Source organism: Schistocerca cancellata, chromosome 4 (genome assembly GCF_023864275.1).
Source record: "Schistocerca cancellata isolate TAMUIC-IGC-003103 chromosome 4, iqSchCanc2.1, whole genome shotgun sequence".
Classification (NCBI taxonomy): Eukaryota; Metazoa; Arthropoda; class Insecta; order Orthoptera; family Acrididae; genus Schistocerca; species Schistocerca cancellata.
The window spans coordinates 685177383-685205028 of record NC_064629.1 but is presented as its reverse complement, the minus strand read 5'-3'; the positions used below and the strand labels follow the sequence as shown (position 1 = coordinate 685205028).

Genomic DNA, 27646 nt, shown 5'->3' with positions numbered 1-27646 from the left:
GTGCCAGTGTGTCGGTGCCCCATCTTGTTTGTAAAAGAAGTCGTTCGAATCAGTCTCTAAATGTGGTAAAAGTAAGTTCTGAAGCATATCGAGATATGTGCTTCCTGTAACAGTGTTCTCGGCAAAGAAAAATGGACCATACACCTTTTCCCGTGAAACTGCACAAAACACATTAAAGTTTGGAGAGTCCAACTCATGTTGTACAACTTCATGTAGTTTTTCCGTACCCATATTCTCACATTATGACGTTTCACCTTTCCATTTAAATGGAACGTTGCCTCGTCACTAAACACTAATTGAGGAAGAAAAATGTCATCCTCCGCCGCGCGTGATTAGCCGAGCGGTCTTAGGCGCTGCAGTCATGGACTGTGTGGCTGGTCCCGGCGGAGGTTCGAGTCCTCCCTCGGGCATGGGTGTGTGTGTTTGTCCTTAGGATAATTTAGGTTAAGTAGTGTGTAAGTTTAGGGACTGATGACCTTAGCAGTTAAGTCCCCTAAGGTTTCATACACATTTGAACACTTTGTCATCCTCCAATTACCCAAGAACGAAATGACAGTACTCCACACGTTGTTGTTTGACACCTTAACGAACATCTTGCAGTAGCTGAATTTTGTTTGGTTCCATGAGTAAACGTCATCGCAACACACGCCAGACTGGCATCAGGGGCAAGTTGAGCTGTCGAGCTCTACAGCAAACGGATTTCTGCGGACTCCTTGTGAAACTATGGCGGATGCGTTGGACGTCCGCATCAGACAGTCGGGGAAGGTTTTTTTTTCCCTTTATCGTAATTTCCATTCCCCATCAGAGGCGGGCTGGCAGCAGCGTAAGCACAATGCTCTTCAGCCAAGAGACATAAATAGACAGGAAGACATTAAAACAATATAAAGAAGGAAACATGATGGAATATAGAAACAAAAAAGGTGGAACATAAGAAAAGAAAGCATACAAAGTGGTGACTGTAACTTGGAGATAAAAATCTAAAATAGTATGTTACACAAAGAACACAAACTAGATGAAAAGGCACCAGGCAAAGTACGGCCGAAGCATAAAAAGTCGTAGAATGATGAAAACAGCCACGTGACAGATGGCGTAGCACGGACAGTCTTGGACAATAAACAGGTCGAACACACAATTAAAACCACATCACTAGAGGACACTGTATAAAGGCACTGAAACACAACTCTTGACGCAGCACACTGATAACGAATAAAACCCTGTGAGGATCTGCTGGGGGGGGGGGGGGGCGGGGGGGGCGCAAGGGAAAAGGGAAAAAGGAAAAAGGAGGCGAGGAGGAGGGGAGAGAAAGGGGGATGATGTGAGGGGCGCGCCGAAGGCCGCCTGGAGAGGAAAGGGATGAGAGAGGAAAACAGCCCAGGACAAGTACAGGGACTCAGGGAGGGAAGAAGGAAAATCCGCTCTGGAAGAAGGAGGGGAGAGGAAAAAGGGGGCCCTGGGAGGGGGAAACAAGGCCAGGCCACAGTTGGAAGGAAGGGTAGATGTCACGGCGAAGTTCAAGGGAGGAGGAGGTTCTGGGAATTGCCCTGTTGAAGGGGATGGAGGGTGTGGAAGTGGAGAGAGAGAGGCATACAGCGACAGAGGCACAGAAACAGGCAGGGGGTGGAGAGGAAGGAGTAAACAATGGGGTGGGGTAGATCAAGCCTACGGACAGTGTAAAGGATGTGGAGATGTTGGAGGAAAAGGAGCAGGTGGGGGAAGGGGTTGAGGTCATACAGGAGGCGTGTGGGGGAAGGAAAGTGGATACGGAAGGCAAGGCAGAGCGCATGGCATCTGAGGATTGGGAGGGCCTTGTAAAAGGGGGGGATGGCGGAGATCCAGGCAATGCTGGCATAACAGAGGATAGGATGTATGAGGGATTTGTAGATGTGGAGTCGGGGACGGCCCTGCGATTTGCCTTTACACAAACAACCTGTTTCTCAGAATTGTTCATGTCATCGACTAATGCTCTCTGCTGTAGGATGATCCACACCATACCTAGTACAAAAGTCACGCTGAACAGTTGTTACTGACCCACACTGCGCAAAACGTAAAACACGAAACGCTTTCTGTTGTCCTGACACCATTTTTACTAGAACTGAATTGGGCGCACACTGCTGCTACCTAGTGGGAACCATGTAAAACTCGAGAGTTTGCCATTTTCCAGCAGGTCGTTGTTCACAGACATATCGCAAATAACATAATAGTTACGATTTTTTTAGAATCGGATAATTCTTTTTGATACACCCTGTGTATCCATAATTAGCAATCATGTACAACTGCTCGCTCGGTGAAAGATCCGTGCATAAGGACTTTAAAGTGGCTCAGGTCACACCAATACACCAAGAGAGAAAGAGAAGTAATCCCCTGAATTTTAGACCCATATAGTTGACATTAAATTGCAGTAACATCTTAGATCATAAATTGTGTTCGAACATTATGAAATACATCGAAGAAACCGATCTATTGATACTCAGCCAACATGGATCCAGAAAATATATTCTTGTAATACACAACTGGTCATTTATTCACACGAAATAATGAATGTTATTGACAATGATTCTCAAGTTAACTCCATATTCCTGGATTTCCAAAAGGCCTTTGACGCTGTTCCTCACAGGCGTCTTCTAATCGTATTGCGTGTCTTTGTAGTATCTTTTAGGTTGTGCGACTGTCAGAAAGGTCTCAGTTCGCAGCAATTAATGGGAAGTCATTAAGTGAAACAGATGTGATATCTGGCGATCCCAATAGAAGTGTTAAAGCTCTCTTATGTTTTGGGAGACAATGAGAATAATTGTCTTAGACTGTTCTCAGATGACTCTGTTGTTTACCGTACTAAAGTTTTTAGATCAATACGAATTACAAAATGAATTAGACAAGATATCTGTGCGATGCAGAAAGTGATAGCTGACCATGAACAATAGAAAGTGTGAGGAACTTCACATGATTACTAAAAATAATCCTTTAAATTTCAGTTAAACGATAAATAAACCAAAGTTAAAAGTCGCCGATTCAACTAGATACCCAGGGATAACAATTACGAACTTAAATTGAAACCATCACAAAGAAAATATTGTTGGGAAGATGAACCAAAGACTGCGTTTTATTGGCAAAACACTTAGAAGTTGCAACATATCTGTTAAAAATATTGCCTGCATTAAGCTTTTCCGCCTTCTGCTAGAGTTTTGCCGCGTGGTATTAGATCCTTACCTGATAGGATTGACGGAGGAGATCGGAAAAGTTCAAAGACAAGTAGATAGTTTTGTATTATCGCGAATGCGTTATGTACTATTGCGAAATTGGGGGGAGAGTGCCACAGATATGATACGCAATCTGCGGTGGCGGTCATTAAAAAGAAAGCTCTTTTGTTTGGGGCGAGATCTTTTCCTAAAAATTTCAGTCACGCACTTGCTCGTCCGACTGCGAAAATATTTTGTTGAGACTCATCTAAATGGGTCGAAACGACCATCGTAATACAATAAGACAAACCGGATCACGTGCGGAAACAGGTGTTTATTTTTCACGGGTCCTATGTAAGAGTAAAATGGTCTGGTAACAGTCGAGAAATCAGGATATTATTTTTTTTATAAGCGCATATATTCAGTTTTAGAGCTCAAATACCACCACCACGTCACTGAGGCCTGTTCCAGCTGGCCAACTACTACCAACAAAGCAGTACGACGAGCAGTCTGTGATCGTGGGGCATGTTATCATTAGGTCTCCGATCTCTCCAGCCGTTATTGCTAGTGGATGGATCCTGATGATCTTTATTCAGGAAGCTCCTCATTTTGCCTCACGAAGCTGACTGGGCCCATTCCAGGCCACTCTAGCTCAGAAAATGTCAAAATGTCCAGGGAATCGAACCCAAGTCCTTCGGCACCGAAGGCAGCAATGTTAATCATAAAGTTACGTAGGTGCACAAATGCATAACTGTTTTTAAGTTTTCGTTGTTGTGATTATCGGGCCGATACTCGGTTTGATCCCGCTGCTGTCACTTACCAGTTAACCTCTTAACTGCTCCATCCCTCATTATAAACGGTTTGCCTTATGTATACAATATAGAGCTGCTGCTGCGATTCGTTCCCTTACAGTCCCCTCAGCTTCTGTATTAGAAAGCGACTCACGTCTTAATATGTGCCCAACTCCTCTATATCGTAGTTTCATTACGGGCTTTATAGATTTTCACTCGTTGACTCGTTACAGGACGTCTTTACTCCCTACTCGATCAACCCATTTTATCTTCAGCCGGGCATGGGTATGTGTGTTGTCCTTAGCGTAAGTTAACTTAAGTTACATTAAGTAGTGCGTAAGCTTAGGGACCGATGACAGCAGCCGTTTGGTCCCATAGGATCTTACCACAAATTTCCAAATTTCATCTTCAGCAGTCTCCCATAACACCACATTCCTGATTTTCAACGTTTCGCACGCACACAGAACTGTGTTCCAAACTTATAGTGTCATAAATCTCTTTTCTGGTCTAAAGGTTTATATTTTTGGAGGCTAGAAGCTGTTTCTTTTTGTAGAAAGTCTTTTTGCATTGTGCAATATTTGCGACTACGACTTCTAGCGCCTTCCTACCTTGTCTATTCTACTGAGGACTAGATCACTGATTATCATACAGGACTCGCACTCGGGAGGACGACGGTTCAACCCCGCGTCTGACCATCCTGATTTTGGTTTTCCGTAACTTCCCTTAATCGCTTAAGGTAAATGCCGGGATGGTTCCTTTGAAAGGGCACGGCCGATTTCCTTCCTCCATACCTCCTTAATTCGAGCTTCTGCTCCGTCCCTAATGACCTCGTTTCCGACGGGACCTTCAACGCTAGTCTCCCTTCCTTCGTTTTTTTTCAGATAAAAAAGTAATCTACACTTCTCTCTGTGTGTAACTGATGCCACTCTGCCTCCGAAAATGGCTCTGAGCGCTGTAGGACTTAACATCTGAAATCATCAGTCCCCTAGAACTTGGAACTACTTAAACCTAACTAACCGAAGGACATCACACACATCCATGCCCGAGGCAGGATTTGAACCTGCGACCGTAGCGGTCGCGCGGTTCCAGACTGAAGCGCCTAGAACCGTTCGGCCACACCATCCGGCAACTGTGCCTCCGAATGGAAAATGTTTCATTCCTTTCTGTGGTATCAAAAGTCTTCTTGAAATCTATGAATGTTATGTACGTATTTTCCTAAATCTGGCCTCCGTTATTAAGAGCAGTGTTAAAACTGCTTTTAACCACATAAATCTTATAAATCTCGCAAAGTGGCCTTTCAGACTGCATTGGTGTGTGCTTTAAGTACATAATTACTGTATGCTTTGCGTTTTCCTATAATTGGAGACGCTAATTGTATGTATGCCTGTTGTGTGTGTGTGTGTGTGTGTGTGTGTGTGTGTGTACGCGCGTGCGAGAGAGAGAGAAAGAAATGAAAAAAATTTACGAGGAAAAATAATTAAATACAACGTTAATGTTTGATAAGTCCTCAAAACTGATGAGATGGCTGAGTATACTAACAACCAAATGTCAGCTAAGAAGGTGGAAGAGGGAACTACCTCGGCATTCACATGCGCTGAGTTAGACAAAAATAAATGGGAATGGCAGATCGGAAATTTGAACTTCGCTTCTAGCAAGTGCCTCCATCCATAAGCCAGTTCGCGGGCTGGATGAGTCTAGTAAAAAGTTGTCAACTGATACTGATGAAGAAAGTATTCAAAACGTAAAAATAGAACACACTGACGAGGAGTATTCCTTTTTCTGGGTAGAAAAGTTAATCACCTTTCCAGACAATATTAAATGAACACTAAAATTGTATGTAGGACAACACCCGTAAACGTAGTCGACGTATCATTTTGTTGTATTCAATGCTTTAATTTCACTTTATATTTTCATAATCATTCAACTAATGACAAAGTAATTCTTAATTTAAGCAGTTTCCTGTAGTGTACAGAACTTCACTGGGATCCATTACACAACTTTTATCAAAACTAAGTAGTGCATTTAAAGTCTCTAGTCTTAGTCATAACTGGATACACAGAGGTTTTTCTTTTTTTAGCTTTGCTTGAATTTGAGAAATAAAAATAAGTGAATATAGCAGTCATTGTGCTGAAAATATCTTGCGTGAAACTTTTGCCAATTTGTAATACATGCAACAGCTTAGGCAAAACTTTGTACGTTACGTGATCTAATGTATTGCTTAATGAGTTAGTTCACTTCTGTTGGTTCTGATGGTTCTGCAAAAAGTTATTTTTAGTTTATGTCACCTGCACAATTTTTGGGGGGTCGTGTCTATAAATGGAGCGTTGGCTACACATTAACTGCATCCTTAGTATACACCGTAAATCGAGGACTTTGTCTCTTATTCCTTCTTTTCTTTTGCATTTTCTCTATCACCTAACTGAGTTTACTTTAGGATCAGCTCAATCTCAGATTGCGTACTACAAAGGGATTTTTTTTGTCTGAGTAACACGGATCGTTTAACAACCGTCAATTATAGATTTTTGTAAATTAAACGACTAATGCATCTGTTGTCTACATTTTCTCTGTTTTCCTCAAATGTTCATCAATGTTCCACAGAGGGCTTGTTAGTTTATCTCTTCTGTGGTATTATATAACAATATGGTATCCCGAAATTCTTAAAGTCTTCTATAAACAAAACTGGATAAAATCTTCCTGATGCTGGTTGGAACACTGAATGCTTAGGAGACACGATTTAACGCACAAAAGTTTCCGAACATAATAAGTAAAACAGAAGCTGTGTAATGTCCAGCAAACGAAGTAACTCAAGGTGATAAGGCTCTGCTCGGAAAACAGCCTGCCGTCAACGTGTCTTTGATACGCAAATTAATCTAGCGTAATGTAATGACCGTGGGCCACATCATTACTCTCCACAGTTCAAACAGTATAAGTTACGGACATATCTGAACAAATCTTCCAGTCGATGTGAATCAATTGGTTCAAAATGGCTCTGAGCACTATGGGGCTTAACATCTGTGGTCATCAGTCCCCTAGAACTTAGAACTACTTAAACCTTACTAACCTAAGGACATCACACACATCCATGCCCGATGCAGGATTCGAACCTGCGACCGTAGCAGTCGCGCGGTCCCGGACTGAGCGCCTAGAACCGCTAGACCACCGCGGCCGGCTGTGAATCAATTCTTTTCTTTTCTTGACAGTTGTGGAAAACCAGTTTTGTGGGAGTATATAACACCGGTAAAACTGTTTGGCTTCGAAGGGATTATTCTAAATTAAAACAGTTGTCTTACCCTCCATTGCATGTCCAAAGCCTCGGACAGCTTCATCATCAGAGCTTTCACCAATCCGGAAAGCTACTCGACAGGAGATGTGCTGGAATGAATCTTCCTGAAAAATTCAAATTAAGTGGTATATGACTGGATCTCAAATCTAAATTGTCCGGTTTTGAACCCCAGACTCGCACCGTCTTAAAAAGTTTCAATCCGTTCAGTGCTTAAGCTTCCGGGTATTTAATCATTCAGCCGCGCGGGCTAAGTCGAGCGGTCTAGGGCGCCGCAGTCACGGATCGTGCGGCTGGTCCCGGCGGAGGTTCGAATCCTCCCTCGGGCAGGGGTGTGTGTGTTTGTCCTTAGGATAATTTAGCTTAAGTAGTGTGTAAGCTTAGGGACTGATGACCTTAGCAGTTAAGTCGCATAAGACTTCACACACATTTGAACATTTAATCATTCATATTTACTTTATTCTTTTCTCTCTCCCTTAGTCTTCTTCCTTTCCTTCTTTCTCCTCAGATTTCTTTATTTTTTCCTTGTATATTTTGTAATTTTCACATATTTGTCAGAGTTTTATAACAAACATATGTTGTTCAGGCTCCAGTTTGTTCTGCGCTACATATGCACTCATCTATCATCCGCAAAACAAAGTTTTACAACTGATACACTATCCTGGGGGAAAACGAGGGATTCTAGCGCAATATCGGTATCTTCTTCAGATAGCCAAGCGGCAAGGTGGCGTTCAGACATCGGACTCGTATGTGGAAAGAGCGTGTGTCATATATCCATCTGGCCGGGCTCATTCAGGTTCTCTGTGGCTCCTCGAAATTATTCTAGGAGACGGTCACATTGGTTCTATAGTTCCGAAAGCGATCGATTTCTTCTCCCAGTCGTTATCTAATCTGAGCTTGTGCTAGGGTTGTTAATCTAATCTTCCCGCCTTATGTAAACACTGAAAAGAAGCGTCACAACGTTTCAGTTTAAACTAATGATTGGGTAGTTACAATACCTGGTCAGTGAGTGCACGGTTGAACGCGGGAAGAGTGAATGCACAGAAAGCCATTTTTACAGGTAGTAATGTAAAACTTATTGGCTTGCAGCAATGGCTGAGGGAAATCAGAGGCAACGATGTCGTGAATTCGTGGAAGGAGGAGTGGCTTGCAAAGTGAATGATGTGACAATCTCTTTTTTTCTTTTCTTTTTAGAACCCATGTGCTTTAAGAAGTTGGAAACTTCAGTGTATAAAGTGGAAATTATTACGAGAAGTTTTGCGCGCAACACAAGAAAAGCCTTGTTATGGGGTATCAAAAATTTCAGCAACAAAGTGGTGTTACGGTATGGGAGTGTTTTTCTTGTTTTGAGTGTGGTTCCCTTACTGGGGAAAACGCTAAATCAGGGAGGATACATTTTACAGCGTTGTGTACCGCATACAGTAAAGGAACAGTTCGGAGGCAATGATTGGATTAGCATGTCAGTGCATCCTGTCATAAGGCAGCATCTGTAAGGCAATGGTTTTTCGACAATAACGTTCCTAAAATCGTTTAACCTACACAGAGCCCCGACCTGAGCACAATGGAACACATTTGGGATGACTCAGAACGTCGACCTCGCTCCAGAAAATGTTTCAAATTGCTCTGAGCACTATGGGACTTAACATTTGAGGTCATCGGTCCCCTAGAACTTAGAACAGCTTAAACCTAGCTAATCTAAGGACGTCACACACATCCATGCCCGAGGCAGGATTCGAAACTGCGACCGTAGCGGTCGCGCGGTTCCAGACTGAAGCGCCTAGAACCGCTCGCTCCAGACCAGAGCGTCCAACACCACTACCTTCTTTGGTCTCTGCTCTTGAGGAAGAATGGGCAGCCACTCTTACACAGACATTCAGACACCTCACTGAAAATGTGTCCGCAACAGAGCTCAGGCCGTCATAAACCGAAAGAGTGAACACGCCCCATATTAATGTCCCCTAATGGGTGTCCGGATACTTTTAATTAGATAGTGTACGAGCAGTTCTTTCTCGAGAACCTTGGCCTGTTCTCTGTAGCTTGAGCGCCCAGTTTTATCCACGGCAATAAATTTCTTCAAATTACAGTGACGTATGCTGCGGAACATTTCTCTGCCACCTCTTTCGCTTTTTATGGCGATGCATCCAGCTGCAGCATACATTAAACGAATATCTCCATCTTCGACAACCAGTCATAAATTGTAAATAGTGGCAAATTCCACCGTGTGTACCGGCCGTTGTGGCCAAGCGGTTCTAGGCGCTTCAGTCTGGAACCGCGCTACAGCTACGGTCGCAGGTTCGAATCCTGCCTCGGGCATGGATGTGTGTGATGTTCTTAGGTTAGTTAGGTTGAAGTAGTTCTAAGTTCTAACAGACCGATGACCTCAGATGTTAAGTCCCATAGTGCTCAGAGCTATTTTGATCCACCGTGTATAGTTTAAAAATAACTGCATATTATTTTTAAGCTAGCGTCTCCAACATCGATGTGACAGGCAATTGCTTGTTACGAAACCCAAGAACTTTACAATAAAACATGACACACGCATTTCGTTCAAGATTTCGTACCACCTGAAATGCTGATTTTCTGAAGACAAAATACTCAGTTAAGAACGCTCTACCGCCTGTATTCTCTTGATCCCAAAAGTTTGTGACACCTTGTATTTATTGGTATATTATGAACAACTGGAGGGACCAGGAAGTAAATTACGCTAATTCATCTGAAGATATTGCGAAGAAAGGAGAATTTAGTTTTCTGTAATAATGAGCGATTATTGACCTTGCCAGAATGAAAATCACAGGGAAATCATCACTAACATATCCAATAATTATTTATGGTGTTTAGTCAATACCAGTGACGTTAAGAGAAAATACTTCCCCAAAATTATTTTCAGTAACACCGTATTTTCGTCACCAATAAGATTTATTATACTCAGTATCTCGTTTATCATTCGACGTAGAAAATTAATAATCAGATGGTACTAGTTTAATGTTCTCGATAACAACGCCCTATATCAAATACTAACGCACAACAAGCAGAGTCAGAACTGAATAATTCTTGCTGCAATTTAAACAACTGAAAACCCGCCAAATTCTGAAGACTCCACGCACAGAAAACTGCAATAGATACACCTGGTTAGAGCGAAGAGCGGTGCATTACACGTGGATTTGGTGTGTACTGATCTTCAGTTCAAATTCCCCCACGGATATCAGGATACTATAATTATCTTCGCCCTGGAATAAGGTAAACAAATGTCACATCGAATTTCAGACGGATGTAGATAAACAATGAAAGGAAGAAAGCTAACACATGTTTCAGTTCTTTTCCTCTACAGAGTGAAAGCAAACTCCACCGACACAATTTCGGAGGTTGTTCGTGGATACTCCTAGTATTTTGATATGAAGGAGCCGTGATCTCCGGTCGTTCGTCACAAGGTAATAATGTAATTAGGATTTATTCGATTTCTTACTCCAGTTACCCTTGTTTCTGTGAAAATACGTTCACAACAGTGAACAAGTCTGTGATTTGCAATTTCCATAACGCAAAATCATTCCGTTTCTCGTGGACTCCTATATCCAGATGTAAAAGTGGTGTGATGTGGTTGCCGTCGCTGCGCAAATAGCTCCGCATGGTGTTGCTCTGAAACTCTTCCACTGCATTCACAGACTCCCAACACAAGGTACGTATCGGGCAACTTTTCATCATTAAAACTGTCCATATTTCTGCTGCGTATAATTGTCAACGTACAACTAACAATGTCGTAAAATCAAACCCGAGACGAAACCGAGCAGTAAACAATGCAAGCTTGAGCACAAGGAGTAAATTGGGCACTATTGTTGTTAACAGCAAATACCGTGTGTGGATTGAACTAGTTTGTTTCCAAATGAGACACGCAGTTTATACCGTCGACATTTGCACTGTTGTGTAGATACTTTCAGTATAGTACAGATGCGAAGATAAATGAGGGCAAAAAACAAAACGAAATGCAATTAATTTGTAAAGAGCCATTGAGATATGTATCCCTCATACCAAATACTCAGAAAATATCACTGAATAACCTGTAAAAATTTGACGGTGGAGTTCTGTTTCACCCTCTAGAACTAAAATGACAGCATAATGCATCTCTTCCAGAACACACTGAGTAGTTTCCACTTCTGACCGAGTTGACTGAAATGTAAGCTTACTCTCGTGTTACATGTTGGATGTGACTTACACGTTCTTCTGCAGAAGTGTCACTCGTCAGAAGCGGATTATCCATATAGCAGCATATCTATGGGAGTAGTGCCTTCAAGGAACACTACACCACACCGACTATTTGACGGGGTAATATGAACCGATGGTAGTTTTGAATTTTAAGATTATGTGCGAATGATTGGGCAGTACTTTTAAAGCACTGAAAGAAATAGAACATTGACAAAAAAATGCGCTTATTTTCAAACGTTTGAAGTATACATTCGGCATTTCTGTTTTGTTAAACCACATTTTACGTATTATAAACTGGAAAAAGAATTTTTTTTCTACATGCTTTGTTCCACTATGCTCTGTTATGGCTTATTACGAACTTGCACCACAATATCGTCGACAGCCATTGCTTGCTTTACATAGCTAACAGAGCTCACTCAAACACCGTTTGTTGACTTACCCTCGCACAGTGTTGGTGTATGCCGACATATTGCTGCGCGGCACGTAAGTACGTATTGTGTTGCGAAATTCTGTCGTATACAGAGTTCTAAACTTTTTAAATTTATAATTTGACTACTTTTACTTTTTTATGATGATAAATGCTGTAAGAAATTCAGTTTCATGACAGTCTGCACAAGTTAGTGCCCGCAACGGCAAGCAGATGTCACTTCTGGTTACCAATAATTCGAGCGTGGTAAAAATCTGAACAGGAGCAAGAACACCCCGACTTCTTCGTCAGTTTCAGTAAAAAGTGATTTTTCCTTGCTGTGGGAATGGACTTGGTGTCAACTGCGACGGATAGTTCTTACGTATTGGGAAATGTTATGTTTCTCGGATAATGGTTCAAAAATGAAGCTGCGTAGCATCTGTTAGGTTTAAATAAGTGAAGAAAATAACTATTACATTTAAATGTTATATGGAAGTAAAATAATACTTTTACAACAACGTAAGTTCATATTGCGGAATATGGGGCCCGTAGTTCATCAATGTTACGGGCGCCGCACGATCTTAACCCTTAGTTGCTGTACTGAGATTTCAGACACCATAGTCGATGTATTTCTCAGCGTTGTCATGAGATGACGCATGACTTTTGTACTTGAATAACTCGTTACGTTACTTTTACAAACTGTGGATGGCATTACTGCAGTTAACGTCAGTTTAGCCTCGTTCGTGCAGAAAGACAGACGCCGTTTTCGTTGCTAGGGTTTATCACACCAAACCACAGTAGTTTAGTCCGTCTGCTATTACAAATGTTGTAAGTCCAAGCTGTAATATAAACTAATCCAGATGTGGTGCTCTTTTGAAACACTGGATCTAAGATGAACAGAAGAGAATTTCTAAAGAATCTTGGTCTTCAGATGTCAGAAAGTTTTATCCAGCACAAAGCACAGTCATCAAGTAGATTGCCAAGAGAGATTGAACTGAAGCTGAAAAGGAAATGTAACACAATTTCCAATTAATCTGCCCCTAAAAAACTATCATCACAGAGTAAGTGCGTGGTATGTTCAGGATCCAAAGATAGGAATACTAAACATCGATGTGGTGTATGCAGTAAATTTTTGTGCTGAGAACACATTGTTCTAATGTGTGAAGGGTGGCTCAGTGATGAAGAAGACATCGAATGAAAACTGTTTACTCCAAATCTTACTTGTAAAGAAACTATACATTTCAATTAAAATTAGGAAAATATAAGTGTACTTATTATTTCTCTTATTTTTGAAACTGTGGACATTATGACTGAAAATTACAAAACTTTTCAGAACATAAAGAAAATAATACTATCATGGAAAATATATTTTTTTTTGTTATTGATGTATGTTGTCGAGGTTAATTAACAATGTGTTCACCTGTTTTTAGAACGAAAAAATGAAACATTTGATTTTGGGTTATTTAAGCCCCACCACACTAATAATGTTAAAGTAGTTGGCAATAGTAGCGAAGGGCTGAACTGGCGCTGTCAATCCTAAAGTAATTATGAGCCATTTTTTTCCAGTCGCGAATACTGTGCATCTCGAAATTGTTACACGATGAGTTCCTAAGCAGCAGAGCATTAGGCGTAGAAGGGATAATGAGAAACGCACAATGAGAAAGCGAGAGGCGAACCTGTGGCGTTGTTGGCGCAGCGCGGCGCGGGCGGCGCGACCGGCGTCTATCGGCGAACACTGGCCATCTCGCGGTCGCGGGCCTGTGTTCACCTCGCGGGCGCGCGTCGCCGACTGACGCGGGGCGTGGCGTGGGCGTAAGTAGGAAGCGCCTCCCCCCTCCTCCGCCCCCGACGTGTCAAGGACAGACGCCGCTTTGCACTCGTCGTCTCCGCCGTAAGCTGTGCCCTTTACGTCAGCGTTTGTTTTTCGGTGCTCCCCTAAATCGGCGTCCCCCACCCCGCGTCGCGACGCACGGCGCCACGCCGTTTGTGTTGGCGCCACGCGCCGCAGCGGAGAGAGCCGCGGCGCTAGCACCGAAAAGCACTCGTCTGCTTTATCGCCCGCCGCGCTCGCAGCATTTCTAGCAGCCGCAGACGACGCTGCGGTTGTGACGCTCTCAGCATACGCTTAGGAAGGAAGGAAGAAGGATTCGAGTTTAATGTCCTGTCGCCAATGAGGTGTACACTATACGGGGTAGTGCTTATTGACTTTTAAAAACCCCCGAAGCGACGTAGATGACGCTGAGGCAAGTAATTTAAGATAAGACACCACCGGGGGCTGCAAATGTCGGGAAGTATCCCAAAAGTATCAGAACGCTGCATGTCATTCTCAATGGAGAGAAGTCTTCCGAAGTAAGAGTGATTTCAGGTGTGCCGCAGGGCAGTGTCGTAGGGCCGTTGCTATTCACAATATACATAAATGACCTTGTGGTTCAAAATGGCTCTGAGCACTTTGGGACGTAACAGCTGAGGTCATCAGTCCTCTAGAACTTAGAACTACTTAAACCTAACTAACCTAAGGACATCACACACATCCATGCCCGAGGCAGGATTCGAACCTACGACCGTAGCGGTCGCGCGGTTCCAGACTGAAGCGCCTAGAACCGCTCGGCCATTCCGGCCGGCTATTTAATACAAAACAGAAACCTACTTTGTACTTCAAACACTTGCTTAATACTTGCAAAGCATGCAGTGAAATAGTCAACTCTCTTTATGCTACATAGTATTAATTTTAGAGTCAATCTAATTACGAGGTAGTCAATAGTGGCTTATGACTATACCTCCCAGAAAATAAATTAAAACGTAAAATATAAATTTGTAGGGATTTGTTTTGAACAACTCTTACACAGTGACTAGTATTTATAATTTTTAATTTTTACACATCTATACATACATTACATGTAACTGAGACTAATAAATTGTTTTATACTGCTACAGTTACATCAAGGAATTTCCTCCATCTCATCATTGTTCACCTTGTGGATGGCATCGGAAGTTCACTGAGGTTTTTTGCAGATGATGCTGTGGTATATCGAGAGGTTGTAACAATGGAAAATTGTACGGAAATGCAGGAGGATCTGCAGCGAATTGACGCATGGTGCAGGGAATGGCAATTGAATCTCAATGTAGACAAGTTGTAATGTGCTGTGAATACTCAGAAAGAAAGATCCCATATAATTTAGCTACAATATAGCAGGTCAGCAACTGGAAGCAGTTAGCCGGCCGGTGTGACCATGCGGTCTAGGCGCTTCAGTCTGGAACCCCATGGCCGCTCCGGTCGCAGGTTCGAATCCTGCCTCGGGCATGGATGTGTGTGATGTCCTTAGGTTAGTTACGTTTAAGTAGTTCTAAGTTCTAGGGGACTGATGACCACAGATGTTAAGTCCCATAGTGCTCAGAGCCATTTGAACCTGGAAGCAGTTAATTCCATACATTATCTGGGAGTACGCATTAGGAGTGATTTAAAATGGAATGATCATACAAAATTGATCGTCGGTAAAGCAGATGCCAGACTGAGATTCATTGGAAGAATCCTAAGGAAATGCAATCCGAAAACATAGGAAGTAGGTTACAGTACCCTTGTTCGCCCACTGCTTGAATACTGCTCAGCAGTGTGGGATCCGTACCAGATAGGGTTGATACAAGAGATGGAGAAGATCCAACGGAGAGCAGCGCGCTTCGTTACAGGATCATTTAGTAACCGCGAAAGTGTTACGGAGATGATGGATAGGCTCCAGTGGAGGACTCTGAAGAAGAGACACTCAGTAGCTCGGTATGGGCTTTTGTTGAAGTTTCGAGAACATACCTTCACCGAGGAGTCAAGCAGTATATTGCTCCCTCCTACGTATATCTCGCGAAGAGACCATGAGGATAAAATCAGAGAGATTAGAGCCCACACAGAGGCATACCGACAATCCTTCATTCCACAACAATACGAGACTGGAATAGAAGGGAGAACCGATAGAGGTACTCAAGGTACCCTCCGCCACACACCGTCAGGTGGCTTGCGGAGTATGGATGTAGACGTAGAAAAGAATTTGACAAATGTGGAGCGTGACGTCACCAGATGACACTACCTCGCCACGCGTGCACCGGCTGGGCTCGTCGATCCTACCTTCGCCGGTAGGGGGCAGAGGTGCACAGTGCTCCGATAGGCCACTCTTTTTTCGAACACCTTTTGTAGATGTGATCAGTTGTGAACGTAGAAGCTACAAAATTATTGTCCTCGTTGTAACCAAGCAAAAGCTGTTCTAAGTTTGTGTTTCTGCGCTTTGTCCCTCCTTCTTCTATTTAGGTTCTTTATTTAGCAAAGAGAACGTAGGTCATTTACTAGCAGCGACTCAATTCAGAAGCTTATACTCATTTACTTGTGACACCATGTGCTAGGTTTGCGTTGTACTGTGCTTTGCAATAAACCGGTGGAGATCGTGAGACCGTTAGATAAAATAGTAAATCTGACCTCAAAGTAAACAGATAATTCTCTAACGCAACGGAAAAAAAAGAAAAAAAATACTATCTGCTACGCACAAGACTCCAGACGCCAGCCCCAAGCGCTAAAGTTGAGCACGTGGCCCAGAGCCTCAGCGACGTGAATACTTGACTTCTGTTGGGTTGTGTTGATCAGGTGCGACAAATCAAATGGTTCAAATGGCTCTGAGCACTATGGGACTTAACATCTGAGGTCATCAGTCCCCTAGACTTAGAACTACTTAAACCTAACTATCCTAAGGACATCACATACAGGATTCGAACCTGCTACCCTAGCGGTCGCGCGGTTCCAGATTGAAGCGCCTAGAACCGCTTGGCCACAAAGGCCGGCTCAGGTGTGACAGATCGATAGGGTCAACGGCTGCACGCGCGGCGAGATACGTCATCTGGTGACGTCACATGCTCTAAATTTGTCATCTATTTTTGGGGTATTTCCCGACAGTTGCTGCCCCATGTGTCTTATATTACATTACCTGTCTCCGCGTCCTCTGCGTCACTTCGGGATTCTATATAGAAGTTGGAGAAACACAATCTGATAATAACATGTTTAATGTTGTGTTGTTTTTGTTGTCTTCAGTCCAAAGACTGGTCTGATACAGCTCTCCATGCTACTCTGTCCTGCGCAAGCCTCTTCATCTCCGAATAACTACTGCAGCCTACATTCCTCTGAATCTGCTTACTGTATTCATCTCTTGGTCTCTCTCCACGATTTTTACCCCCCACGCTTCCCTCCAGTACTAAATTGGTGATCCCTTGCTGCGTCAGAACATGTCTTACCAACCGGTCCCTTCTTTTAGTCAGGTTGTACCACATATTTCTCTGCTCCCCTACTCTATTCAGTACGTTCTCATTAGTTACAAGATCTATCCATCTAATATTCAGCAATATTCTATAGCAACACATTTCAAAAGCTTCTATTCTCTTCTTGTCTAAACTGTTTATCATCCCTGTTTCACTTCCATATGTGGCTACACTCCATGCAAACACTTTCAGAAAGGATTTCCAGACACTTAGATCTATACTCGATGTTAAACAAATTTCTCTTTTTCAGAAATGCTTTTCTTGCCATTGCCAGTCTACATTTTATATCCTCTCTACTTCGACCATCATCAGTTATTTTACTTGCCAAATAGAATAACACATTTACTACTTTAAGTGTCTCGTTTCCTAATCTAATTCCCTCAGCATCACCTCATTTAATTCGACTACATTCCATGATGTTCGTCTTATATCCTCCTTTAAATATACTGTCCATTCCGTTCAGCTGCTCTTCCAAGTCCTACCCCAAATTTTTCGTTTGTTTCCTTTACTGCTTGCTTAATATACAGATTGAATAACATTTCTGCCATCTTTAGAATTTAAAAGTGAGTATTCCAGTCAACATTATCAAAAGCTTTCTCTAAGTCTACAAATGCTATCAACGTACAATCCAAACTGATCCTCCCAATATTGTTGATCTGTAAATACTCAGTTACTATTAACATTATATTAATGATTTCTATGTTACGACCTTCTGTATGCAGCTGAATACAGGGCAAAAATACTATTTGATTAATAGTGTCCGGACACATATTAGTGCATATTAATATGGGGTGTGTCCACCTTTCGCCTTTATCACGACTTGAACTCTTTTGCGATCACTTTCATTGAGGTGTCTGAATTATTGTGGAGGAATGGCAGTCCATTCTTCGTCAAGAGCCGAAACCAGAGAAGGTAGTGATGTTGGACGCTGGGTTCTGGAGCGAAATCGACGTTCTAAATCATCCTAAAGACTTCCATCCCATTGGCTTCGGAGCGTGACTCTGGGCCTGTCAGTCGATGTCGGTAATGTTATTGTCCACAAGCCACTGCCTCACAGATGCTCCTTTATCAGATGTCTCATCACACACTCTTACAGTCATCGTTTCCGAACTGTCCCTCTCCTGTACGCAGTACACAACCCTGCATTTGGCGTTTTCTTAAACGCACGAAGGGTAACACAACAAAACCGTAACACTGCCTGCCTCCATGCTTAGCTGTGGACAGTACACATGATGGCAGGTAATGTTCTCCATGCACCCCTAATCCTCCCATCCGATTTCCACAGAACGTAGCGTGATTCACCACTCCAAACCACTCGGTTCAAGTTATTCACTGCACATTGGTGTCGCTTTTTACACCACCCCAAGGATTGCTTAGAGTGACTACAGAAAAAAAATGGTTCAAATGGCTCTGAGCACTATTGGACTTAACTGCTGTGGTCATCAGTCCCCTAGTACTTAGAACTACTTAAACCTAACTAACCTAAGGACATCACACACATCCATGCCCGAGGCAGGCTTCGAACCTGCGACCGTAGCGGTCGCGTGGTTCCAGACCGTAGTGCCTAGAACCGCTCGGCCACTCCGGCGACTACAGAAATATGTGGCTCGTAAGTAGATGCTCGTCCATAGTTCCCTACTCTTTTTGCCTCCCTACATACAGTAATTGTGCTAGTTCGAATGTTAGTAGCAGTTTTGGAAGTCAGAAGTTGTTCTTGTCACTGGTTTCATGTGATATTTTCCAACCACCCTCCACAACGCTCAAGGGTCCCTGCCTGGCAGTACACAAGATCTACCTGGTCTTCGTTTGGCTGTGGTTGTTCCTTCGCGTTTCCACTTCACAGTCACACACCGAAAGTCGAATTGGGCAGCTTTATAAGGATTTAAATGGTTCAAATGGCTCTAAGCACTATGGGACTTAACTTCTGAGGTTATCAGTCCCCATGTACTTAGAACTACTTAAACCTAACTAACCTAAGGACATCACACACATCCATGCCCGAGGCAGGATTCGAACCTACGACCATAGCAGTCGCGCATTTCCACACTGTAGCGCCTAGAACCGCTCGGCCACTCCGGCCGGCAAGGATTTAAATGTCCCAGGTGGATTTATTACTCAGATAACATTCAAGTCACTGAGCTCACCTGATCACCCCATTCCAAATGGTTCAAATGGCTCTGAGCACTATGCGACTTAACTTCTGAGGTCAACAGTCGCCTAGAACTTAGAACTAATTAAACCTAACTAACCTAAGGACATCACACACATCCATGCCCGGGGCAGGATTCGAACCTGCGACCGTAGCGGTCGCGCGGTTCCAGACTGTAGCGCCTAGAACTGCTCGGCCACTCCAGCCGGCCCCCATTCTGATGTTACTGCTTCTCTACTAACAACACAATACCTCCCGCCTCCTGTTATACTACACGGTCTGCCTGTCATGACATCTAGTGGTCAATTCCACATTACATAAGGGCGACTGGATACTTTTCATCAGATAGTGTATATTTACAATTTTTAGGTTAGGATCGTGTGCATGCAACTGAATAAAGAAAATATTTGTTTTGTCAGACGCTTTATGCCTCAATTTATGAAGGCAATATCAATGGCTGTGTGTGTTGACGTCGCTCGACATGCGCTCTTGATGTACTGCTGGGGAATCTGTTTTTTTTTTAATTGAAACCCTCAGCTGCCGACAGGCCGGCACGGTAGCTCAGCGTGTTCGGTCAGAGGGTTAGCTGCCCTCTCTAATAAAAAATTTTCCATCCCAGATGATCCCCACTTTGATTATTCCCTCTTCCCTGATGTCATAGACCGTACGAATACCTCTGTTCCTCCCCTTGCTCCTAGCTTCCAGTACTTGGGCCACACCCCACCATCTGCACTTAACACTCCCATCACAACACGGGACATCAGCCTCACACTCCGCACTAAACGCAACACTGCTCCCGGCCACGACTGCGTTACCTACCGCCACCTCAAACACTGCCCTCCCTCCTTCCTTTCCCTCCTTGCCACCCTCTACAATGTCATCCTTGCCACTGGCTTCTATCCCGACCTGTGGAAAACCTCCCGTATCCTGATGTTCTCCAAACCCAACAAGCCTCCAGCTCATGCCTCTTCCTATCGTCCTATCTGTCTCACATCGGTGTTCAGCAAGCTCTTGGAATCCATCCTTTCCCGGCGCATCCATCTCCACCTCCACCAAAACCACCTCCTCCCAAACACCCAATGTGGCTTTCGACCTTCCTTCTCTGCTGATGACCAACTCCTCCGCCTCACTCATCTCCTCTCCCTCCAGCTTAACTCCCGTGGGGGTTGTCTCACTTGACCTCGAAAAGGCCTACGACCGTGTCTGGCATCCCGGTCTCCTGTTTAAACTCCAAACCTACGCCCTTCCTATCAACTACATCCGTCTGATGGCCTCCTTCCTCTCCCGCCGCCCCTCCTATGTTACCGTCCATAATGCCAATTCCCACACCTTCTACCCCTCTGCAGGTGTGCCCCAGGGTTCTGTCCTCTCCCCTCTCCTCTACCTCCTGTACACGGCAGATATGCCCCAGCCCCCCCCCTCCAGTACACCTCTTGCAATATGCTGATGACACCGCATTCCTCGCCCTCGCTCCTACCCTCCAACGGTCCCAACGACTTCTCCAGAATCATCTTGACCTTTTTGCTGCATGGTGTAACCAGTGGCTCCTGAAACTCAATCCTTCCAAGACCCAGGCAATCATCGTAGGTCGTACCACTCGCTCCTTCCGGCTCCTGGATTTCTCCCTTACTGTTTGCGCACGTCCTGTCCGCCTCACCCCCACCCTCATCTACCTTGGCCTCACCATTGACTGTCACCTCACCTGGATCCCTCATCTCCGCTCCATCCAATCCCAAGCTCACAACCGCCTCTGACTCCTCAAACTCCTCTCTGGCCGGACGTGGGGGTTGCACCCCTCTACCATCCTCCACACCTACAAATCCTTAATCCGTCCCATCCTCTGTTATGCCAGTCCTGCCTGGATATCTGCCCCTCCCAAATTCTATAAGTCCTTCCAGATCCTTGAGCGTCATGCACTCCGCCTCGCCTTCCGTATCCGCTTCCCGTCCCCCACGCGGATCCTCTATGATCTCATTCCTTTCCCCCATCTGCTCCTCTTCCTCGAACATATCCGCATCCTCTACACCTCCCGCCGTCTTGAACCACCTCACCCCCTGGTTGCTCCTCTCCTCTCCCATCCCCACCCTGCCACGTCTTCACCGTTGTGTCACCCCTACCCTCCATCTCTACACCCTACAGCTCCTTTCCCAAGGTGGCTTCCATCAACTCCCCCTCCCGGACGATGCCCTCTCTCCCTCCATTTATCCTTCCTATCAACTATGATCCTCACTCCCCCTCATTTCCTCTGTCCTTTCCCTGGGCTCCCTCTTCCCCCCCCCCCTCCGTCCTGTTTTCTCCCCACTAAACCTCTCCCTACCTCCCTTCTCCCCCCCCAAGTCCTTTTGTATTCCCCTCCTTTGCCTACCCCTCTCCCTGTCACGTCTGCCCCCCACCCCTCTTATGGGTCCTCATCCTCCATCAGCTCCTTTCCCGGTTCCCCCCTTCGCTTTTACTCTCCTTTCCCCCCCTTTTCTTGTTTTCCCATCTTCTGTCCAGTTTCCCCTCACCTGCTCTCGACTGTGGTATGTCACATTTGCCACCTTTTTAGTGCAGTGTTCCAGTGACTATTCAGTGTTGTTCGTCTTTCTCGTGTTGCGAACAGAAACAATGCTGTCGCTGGGTGTGAATTGCATGTCTTTTGCGAACAGAATCCAGACTGTCGCCGTGTTTTTTAATTGTCTGTCTATTGTTTTACCTGTCTGCTTCGTATGTATTTTATTAGCTTCATCATCCCTCTTTTCTTTGTTTTAAGTTTCCCTCAGCTTTTCGCCCTGTTACTCTCTAAGTCTCCGATTTTATCGCCTGTTTTTTATTATTTATTCTCTCTCTGAAGAGCGGCATACTACGCTGCTGCCAGCCCGCCCCCTTCGGGGCGAATTGAAATTCAATAAAGAAAAAAAAAAAAAACTGCCGACAGATCCTCTACACCTCCCACCGCCTTGAACCCCCTCACCCCCTGGTTGCTCCTCTCCTCTACCATACCCGCCCCCTGCCGCATCTTCACTGTTGTGTCCCCCCTACCCTCCATCTCTACACCCTACATCTCCTTTCCCAAGATGGCTTCCATCAACTCCCCCTCTCGGATGATGCCCTCTCTCCCTCCATTTATCCCTCCTATCAACTCTGATCCTCACTCCCCCTCCTTTCCTCTGTCCTTTTCCCGGGCTCCCTCTCCCCCCTTCCATCCTCTTTCTTCCCCACCTCCCCTCTCTTTGCCCCTTCTCTCCCCCGAGTCCTTTTACATTTCCCTCCTCTGCCTCCTCTCATTCTCCCTCGCGTTTGCCCTTCTCCCCCTTTATTAGTCCTCTCCCTCCTTGGTCCCCCCCCTTTTTCGTTTTTTTTCCTTCCTCCCTCCTTGTTCTTCCCCCTCCTCCAGGTCCCTCCCCCCCTATCTGCCTTTGGCTCGGGAGTGTCATCTTTGTGCCGCCACTTTCGTGCAGTGTTCTACATTGAGTGTTCTACAGTGAGTGTTTTACAGTGAGTGTTCCATGTTTTTTTTTTTTTTTTTTAAAGTGTTGCGAACGGCCATCATACTGTCGCTGCGTGTGCCTTTTATCTCTTGCGAACAAAAACAACACTGTCGCTATGTTTTTTTAATTGTGTGTGTACTATGTTACTTGTCTGATTCCTGTGTCTTTTATTAACGTTGCCAACCCCTTCTGCTTTCTGTTTTAACTTTCCGCATTTTTCCGCCATTTTACACTTGACGTCACCGTTTTATCGCCTGTTTTTCTTGTTTCTTTTCTTCTTCCGTTTTTTAAAATAAAAGTCTGTAGGCTGTAGAACAGTGTACTAAGCTGCTGCCAGCCCGCCCCCTTCGGGGGGAATTGAAAATCAATAAAGGAAAAAAAAACTGCCGTCAGCTACATTACGTATGTAGATTGTGAACAGTTGAGAATGTGGGTCTCGCGGGAAGCGTGCAAGGGATAAGTCCCTGCAGTCGCGCTATTCATCTGTGTCCTCAGTGGCTCAGATGGAGCCGGCACGGTAGCTCAGCGTGCTCGGTCAGAGGATTAGCTACCCTCTGTAATAAAAAACTGAGTGAACAGATCAACGAAGAACCTGAACGGGTGTCATCGGACGCGCGCCCCGAACAAATTTGACGAACAATATAGAACAAAATCAGTTCTAAATAAAAAGAAGAAAAAAAAGAGATGGATAGAGCGTCTGCCATGTAAGCAGGAGATCCCGGGTTCGAGTCCTGGTCGGGGCACAAATTTTCAGCTGTCCCCATCGAGGTATATCAACAATACCTTTTGGCAGCTGAGGGTTTCAATTAATTATCATTTATTCTAGAGAAGCTGCATGGTCATCAATGGTATATGTTCTTTCGAAAACAGTTACTATCTTCATATACATAATCTGGTTTTTTTTTACCGTAGCTCAAAAACTAATTTTCAACACACACACACACACACACTCGTTCTCTTCCACCTTGTTTACCTAAATGCCTGTGCAGTTTGCGTCCTGTGTTGAAACTTGCTTCTAGTCGTACAGGAAGAACAACAGCTTCACGATCAATACAGAAAACGCACATGTAGAGCAATTTCATCACATACAGCTTTGGTATCCGCACATGTCGATAATGCCATGGCAACAGAATACGCGGGAGCAATGGTGGTGGCGGCCAGCGAAATGGTTACGGCGGCCCCGGGCAGGGCGCACTCGCGCCGTGTGTGCTGGAGAGAGTCCCTGGTTTCCGAGACGAGGAGTTACGGTGCCCGCCGCGCCGCGTCAGCTGTGTTTTCGCTAGCTTAGAAGTCTCATCTGCTAACATTCTGCCACACTTAAACACTCGCGTGTTCAAAATGGTATTCTTCTTCCCGATATGCTCTCTTGTTACATTCAGTTTTCTGTTGGCGTATGTCCAGTTTCGATTGGCTTAGCACTTCGGCCGTTAGAATTCTCGTTGCTGTCAACTTAGTACAGCCCTAATACAGTAACAGCAACTGATGGTACCTTAATGAACTGAGGCGAAACGTTTCTGCTTTTAATTGGTTGCATATAGACGATCGTTACCAAAAAATCTTTAAAATAACATTATATAACGTAAATCTTCATACTTTCGCCCCCATCTGACACATTGCGCGGCCCGCATCTCGTGGTCGTGCGGTAGCGTTCTCGCTTCCCACGCCCGGGTTCCCGGGTTCGATTCCCGGCGGGGTCAGGGATTTTCTCTGCCTCGTGATGGCTGGGTGTTGTGAGCTGTCCTTAGGTTAGTTAGGTTTAAGTAGTTCTAAGTTCTAGGGGACTAATGACCATAGATGTTAAGTCCCATAGTGCTCAGAGCCATTTTTTTGACACATGGCGGCTTCCGCCGATAATCTCCAAAACGACAAAACAGAAATACAGTTCAGTCAGATACGGAGAAAGTCACATACACACCACATTCGGATGTCCATTGAAGCTAGTGGAATTTACTTCTTTGAATTAAGTCTCGCCAAGTCCGTCTTGGCTCCATAACCTAATCTGCGGTCTCTGCCTACTGAGCGTGTGCACACTCGCTGAACGGCATTACTCGTCAAGAAAATACTGAATTACTCAGCCAGAAATCCACATCCACGCACTTTCGGATTCTCTCTGTTTTCCATACTACAAGAAATAAACTGGTTGGTAACGAAGGATCACTTACTCCTAACGTCAGAAATACGTTATGAAAACACTACCGCCGGCCGCGGTGGCCGAGCGGTTCAAGGCGCTTCAGTCCGGAACTGCGCGACTGCTACGGTCGCAGGTTCGAATCCTGCCTCGGGCATGGATGTGTGTGATGTCCTTAGCTTAGTTAGGTTTAAGTAGTTCTAAGTTCTAGGGGACTGATGACCTCAGATGTTAAGTCCCATAGTGCTCAGAGCCATTTGAACCAAAACACTACCTCTGCCCCAGAGAGAACACGAATTCATCCCACGAGGGCCGCCGGTAGAACTGGTTGCCGGTAGACGTGTCCATGTTACAGGCAGCTGTAAATACGGTTCAAGTTGCTTGGCAGTGACGTATCATGCGGAAGTTACTTTCGTCCTTAAGGTTTGTACACCAGTGTATTTCAGTCACGATATTCTTCATTTTTCATTTTCTACTGGGAGTGCTGGCTCTTAGTGTATATTTATATATTCTTCGATGAATCCACAGACCAATACAAAATTCTCTAATTGCAAATTCACTGACAGAAAAACAGACTGGAGTTCATACAAAATCTCAAGGCCGACTGACCTGGCCAGGAAGCAGATAGCAGACGTGTTTCTAGTTTTGCTTTTGTGTCAGACACTGAGCTGATACCCAAGATGTGGACTCTTCAGTCCAAAACTTGAAGAATACTTGCAAATTTGTAGTGGTCTTAGGAGAAAATAAAATCGCTTTGCAATTACAGGCCAATCGACATTTTACCCACTGTATCGAAAGCCTTGGAATACATTGTTCACGATTAACTGACTATGTGCTAACAGACATTCAACCCCCCGTGTATTGTAAATACCTTGGCACGAATACTGATCTAATTAAGGTAAATGATGAGTTGAAATATGGCATAAAGAACAGTGAGGTCGCAATATGTGTTACACGACATTAGCATTTGACATATTGCTAACGGAAGTCCAACAGCTAAATTTTTCATATAATGCACTGATGATGGTTGCAACCTACTTGAGAAACAGACAGTAGAGTGTGGTGTGTGGGAATGAAAAATCGTCTTGAAAGCAAGTTCTCTCTGCAGTACTTCAGGGTACAGTTCTTGGTCAATAGTTGTCCTCCGTGTACGTCCACATCTCGTTGGTACTTCAAAAACCATTTCTATATCGATTACCATCGAGCTCTACTTGTGGGCCAAACCTGAATGAATCAATATTGCCCTTTTTCACAATAATGACAAGCTGTGTTCATTTTCCAAATGGGTGCATAACGTGAACCTTGAATTAAATGCCAATAATTTTCGAGTAATTTTAATTTCTCCTAAGATGTGAATTCCACCAACACTTAACCTCTGTTCTTTATGTTAATCAAATACCACAAGAGAAGTTGGTGAAGAATCTGAATTTAACTTTTGGTGAATATCTTAGCGGGGCAAAACACGCTCCCGACACGTACAGACAGGCTTCACTTGTCTTTATCCCATTGAAAGTATTAGAGATTATGTCCCGGTGATGTGATATAAACACTTGTTCAGTCACCCGTTTTGCTGAATCTTTACTATCCCCATGAAATACATGATATGAACAGTGATATCTCTAGACGGTTTGAATTAATCATGAATGTTTGTTTTCGCTAGGTCTTCAACACAAGTCTACTTTAGACCATCTGCAAGCGATTCTGAAAACTGCCACAAATAAGGTAGATACATAAATATACGTTGTATATACACTCCTGGAAATGGAAAAAAGAACACATTGACACCGGTGTGTCAGACCCACCATACTTGCTCCGGACACTGCGAGAGGGCTGTACAAGCAATGATCACACGCACGGCACAGCGGACACACCAGGAACCGCGGTGTTGGCCGTCGAATGGCGCTAGCTGCGCAGCATTTGTGCACCGCCGCCGTCAGTGTCAGCCAGTTTGCCGTGGCATACGGAGCTCCATCGCAGTCTTTAACACTGGAGGCATGCCGCGACAGCGTGGACGTGAACCGTAAGTGCAGTTGACGGACTTTGAGCGAGGGCGTATAGTGGGCATGCGGGAGGCCGGGTGGACGTACCGCCGAATTGCTCAACACGTGGGGCGTGAGGTCTTCACAGTACATCGATGTTGTCGCCAGTGGTCGGCGGAAGGTGCACGTGCCCGTCGACCTGGGACCGGACCGCAGCGACGCACGGATGCACGCCAAGACCGTAGGATCCTATGCAGTGCCGTAGGGGACCGCACCGCCACTTCCCAGCAAATTAGGGACACTGTCGCTCCTGGGGTATCGGCGAGGACCATTCGCAACCGTCTCCATGAAGCTGGGCTACGGTCCCGCACACCGTTAGGCCGTCTTCCGCTCACGCCCCAACATCGTGCAGCCCGCCTCCAGTGGTGTCGCGACAGGCGTGAATGGAGGGACGAATGGAGACGAGTCGTCTTCAGCGATGAGAGTCGCTTCTGCCTTGGTGCCAATGATGGTCGTATGCGTGTTTGGCGCCGTGCAGGTGAGCGCCACAATCAGGACTGCATACGACCGAGGCACACAGGGCCAACACCCGGCATCATGGTGTGGGGAGCGATCGCCTACACTGGCCGTACACCACAGGTGATCGTCGAGGGGACACTGAATAGTGCACGGTACATCCAAACCGTCATCGAACCCATCGTTCTACCATTCCTAGACCGGCAAGGGAACTTGCTGTTCCAACAGGACAATGCACGTCCGCATGTATCCTGTGCCACCCAACGTGCTC

At 44.8% G+C, this 27646-nt stretch overlaps 1 protein-coding gene across 3 annotated transcripts in view; it reads right to left on the bottom strand.

Annotated features, from left to right (window-relative positions):
- LOC126184691 (endothelin-converting enzyme homolog) overlaps positions 1–27646 on the bottom strand; it is a 416586-nt gene that overhangs the window by 272068 nt on the left and 116872 nt on the right. The window contains exon 1 of one of the 3 annotated variants that reach the window (XM_049927186.1): positions 13502–13626. The exons of 1 other annotated variant lie outside the window; for it this stretch is intronic. The gene's annotated coding sequence lies outside the window, so the exon portion shown is untranslated. Of the gene's footprint in view, positions 1–13501; positions 13627–27646 lie in introns of those variants that run through there. One more of the 3 variants, XM_049927188.1, reaches the window with a different exon arrangement.